Genomic DNA, 4,106 nt, shown 5'->3' with positions numbered 1-4,106 from the left:
TTCCTGGTTGTACAGAGGGCTGACGGTGATCTGTAAGTTTTTTCCCCTTTTAATAAATAGTACCCTATTAATCATAATTCCAAACTGCTGTGGCATCGTTTGTGACTTACGTCTACAGGTGTCTGCTTCCGGCTCTGTATCCCCCATGACTAGGAATCTCTGCTAGGGTCACTCTTAAAGATTCCAGGGAGTTTATACTGCACTAGGTTTTCACATCATCCCCAAATGCTCCCAAATTCCAGCTGTTCCTCCCAGTACTCTCTCCCTCCATCTGTCCCCCACCCCACCTGATTTCTCCTCTTCCCTCCCCTACCAAACCTAATCCATTCACAGAATCTATGCCCCCTTCCCAGGAAATTTATATGTCTCTCCTTGAACCCTTCATGTTACTTAGCCACTCTGGCTCTTTGGATTTCAGCATGGTTATCCTTTATTTTACAGCTAATATCAACTTATAAGTGAGTATAAAATTGTCTTTCTGGGTCTGAGTTGCCTCACTCAGGATAATTTTCTTTTTCTAGTTCCATTCATTTGCCTGCAAATTTCATGATGCCATTGTTTTTAAGAGCTGATTAATACGCCATTGTTTAAATGTATCACATTTTCTTTGTCCATTGTTTGATTGAGGGACATCTAGGTTGTTTCCAGTTTCTGGCTATTATGGATAAAGCCACCATGAACATAGTTGGGGTAGAATGAGTCATCCTTTGGGTATATGCCCAGGAGTGGTATAGCTGGGCCTTGAGGTAGATTGATTCCTGACTCTCTGAGGAACTACAATATTGATTTCCATAGTGGTTGTACAAGTTTCACTCCCACCAGCAATGGAGGAGTGTTCCCCTTGCTCCACATCCCTGCCAGCATGAGCTGTCATTTTTGTCATGAGCTTACATTTTTGACCTTAGCCATTCTGACAGGTGTAAGATGGAATCTCAGAGTTGTTTTGTTTACATTTCCCTGATGTCTAAGAATATTGAACATTTCTTTAAGGGTTTCTCAGTCATTTGAGATTCATCTGTTAAGAATTCTCTGTTTAGATCTGTACCCCACTTTAATGCATTATTTGCTTTGTTTATGTCTAGTTTCTTGGGTTCTTTATGTATGTTGGATATTAACCCTCTATAATATATGGGGTTGGTAAGAATATTTTCTCATTCTGTAGGCTACCATTTTGTCCTATTGACAGTGTCCTTTGCTTTACAGAAACATTTCAGTTTTATGAGGTCTCATTTATTGATTTCTTATCTTAATGTCTATGCTACTGGTGTTCTATTCAGGAAGAATAAGATTGTGCCAATACAGTCAAGACTATTCCCTACTCTCTTCTTTTAGACTCCATGTACCTGGTTGTGTTTGGAGGTCTTTGTTCCATTTGGACTTGAGTTTTGTGCAGGGTGATAGATATGGATCTATTTGCCTTTTTCTGTATGCTGACATCAGGTTAGACCAGCACCATCTGTTGAAGATGTTTTCTTTCTTCCATTGTGTCTTTCTAGCTCCTTTATCGAAAATTAGGTTTTCATAGGTATATGGATTCTGGGTCTGTGATTTGATTCCATTGATCAATATGTCTGACTTTATATCAATACCATGTCATTTTTATTACTATAACTTTGTAACACAACTTGAAATCAGGAATGGAGATAGCTCCAGAGGTTCTTTTATTGTATAGGATTGTTTTAGCTATCCTGTTTTTTTTATATAAAGTTGAATATTGTCTTTTCAAGGTCTGTACAGAATTGTATTGGAATTTTGGTGGGGATTGCATTGAATCTGTTGATTGTGTTTGGTAGGATAGCCATTTTTACTATTTTGCATGCCTCGTCACTACACTAATCTGTGAGCATGGGAGGTCTTTCCATCTTCTGATAGCCTCTTCAATTTCTTTCTTCAAAGATTTGATTTTTTAATCATACAAGTCTTTCAATTGCTTGAAATTAAACCAAGATATTTTATATTATTTGTGGCTATTGTGAAGGGTATTGATTCCCTAACTTCTTTCTCAGTCCATTTGTCATTTGTATATAGAAGGGCTACTGATTTTGAGAGGTTAATTTTATATCAGGCCACTTTGCTGAAGATGTGTATCAGCTGTAGGAATTCTCTGCTAGAATTTTTGGGGTCACTTATTTATACTATCAAATCACCTGTGGACAGTGATGCTTTGACTTCTTTCCTTCCAATTCCTATCCCTTTGATCTCCTTCAGTAGTTTTATTCCTCTAGCTAGAACTATATTAAATAGATACGGAGAGAGGGGTCAGCCTTGTCTTGTTTTTGATTTTAGTTGGTATTGCTTTGAGTTTCTCTCCATTTAATTTGATGTTGGCTCTAGGCTTGCTGTAAATTGTCTTTATTATGTTGATGTGTGCCACTTTTATCCCTAATCTCTCCAAGTTGTTTATCACACAGGGATGCTGGACTTTATCAAAGGCTTTTTCAGCATCTAATAGGGTGATCATGTGGTTCTTTTCTTTCAGTTTGTTTGCATGGTGGATTGCATTGACAGATTTTTTTGTATGTTGAACCCTCCCAACATTTCTGGAATGAATCCTACTTAATCAAAGAATACAGTCTTTTTGATGTGTTCTTGGATTCAGTTTGTGAGTATTTTACTAAGTATTTCTGCATCTATGTTCATGAAGGAAATTGTCCTGTAATTCTCTTTCTTTGTTGAATCATTGTGTGGTTTTGACTGTGTGGTTTGGGTGTTAGGTTGACTGTTGGCCTCATAAAACAAATTTGATGCTCTTTGTCATCTTTCCTCTGGCTAGGCAGCAGCTCTCACTGTGAAGGTTGAGCTGTGCTGTTTTAGTGGGTACAAAATCTACCCTGGACATGGGCGGCGCTATGTCAATGTTTTCCAGTTTCTTTTTCTTTTTTCTTTTCTTTTTTGAGACAGGGTTTCTCCCTAGCTTTGAAGCCTATCCTAGAACTATCTCTTGTAGACCAGGTTGGCCTGGTTTTCCAGTTTCTTAATGCAGAATATAAGACCACATCTGTAACATTGAGGGCCGGGCTTGTTGGGGTTTCTGTCCTGCCCTGTCCCCCAGCCATTTGGTCCCAGAGAAAAATTACACAGAGAGTCTACATTAGATTATAAACTGATTGGCCCAGTAGCTCAGGCTTCTTATTAGCTCTTGTAGCTTATATTAACCCATTATTCTTATCTATGTTAGCCACGTGGCTTGGTACCTTTCTCAGCTGGGTAGATTATATCTTGCTTCTTCGGTGGTTTGGGCAGGAATGGGAGGAATGGGCTTCCTCCTTTCCAGCATTCTCCTGTTCTCATCGCCCTGCCTCTACTTCCTGTCTGGTTGACCCGCCTATACTTCCTGCCTGGCTAATCAGTGTTTTATTAAAATACATGATTGAGAGAATACAGATAATTCTCCCACACCAAACATCCTTTCCAAAAAAAAATCCTCGGCAGATAAACTGGACTGTCCTCTACAGAAGAAAACACAAAAAAGTACAGTTGGAAAAAGTTGAAAAGGGAAAGAACCCTCCGCTCACTCAAATTCCAGTGGGCCATCACTGGTGCATCCCTTGCTGATGTAATGGCCAAGAGAAATCAGAAGCCAGAAGTTAGGAAAGTTCAGCTAAAGCAGACCATCAGGGCTGCCAAGGAAGCAGAAAAGGCTAAGCAGGAGTTCAAGAAAATAGCAATAGCTGCTGCCAAGGCCTCTGCAAAAGCAGCACCAGCAAAAGGCTGTGAAGCCTGTGAAGGTCTCTGCTCCCCCAGTTGGTGGAAAACACTAACCTGGTAGATCAGAGTTTTGAATAAAGACCTATTTCTAACTCTAAAACAAACAAACAAACAAATATGATAATGTTTCATGGTTTCTATTTTATGGAATAATTTGAGGAGATTTGGTATTAGCTCTTTTTTGAAAAGAAAGTTTTGTAGAATTCTGTACTAATACCATCTGGCCATAGGTTTTTTGTTTGTTTGATTTTTTTTGGTTGGGGGTTTTAATAACTGCTTCTATTACCTTAGGGGTTAGAGGTCTATTTAAATTGTTTATCTGATCTTGATTTGACTTTGGTAAGTGGTATCTATTGAGAAAATTATCCATTTCTTTTAATTTTCCAATTTTATAAGTT

The 4,106-nt window shown here is 38.6% G+C and overlaps 1 pseudogene; it reads left to right on the top strand.

Annotated features, from left to right (window-relative positions):
• LOC101995486 overlaps window positions 1–3,761 on the top strand; it is a 21,911-nt pseudogene extending 18,150 nt beyond the window's left edge.
• Window positions 3,762–4,106: the final 345 nt, after the last annotated feature.

Source organism: Microtus ochrogaster, unplaced genomic scaffold (genome assembly GCF_000317375.1).
Source record: "Microtus ochrogaster isolate Prairie Vole_2 unplaced genomic scaffold, MicOch1.0 UNK1, whole genome shotgun sequence".
NCBI classification, from domain to species: Eukaryota; Metazoa; Chordata; class Mammalia; order Rodentia; family Cricetidae; genus Microtus; species Microtus ochrogaster.
The sequence above is the reverse complement of the archived record's forward strand: the minus strand, read 5'-3'. Positions and strand labels throughout refer to the sequence as shown.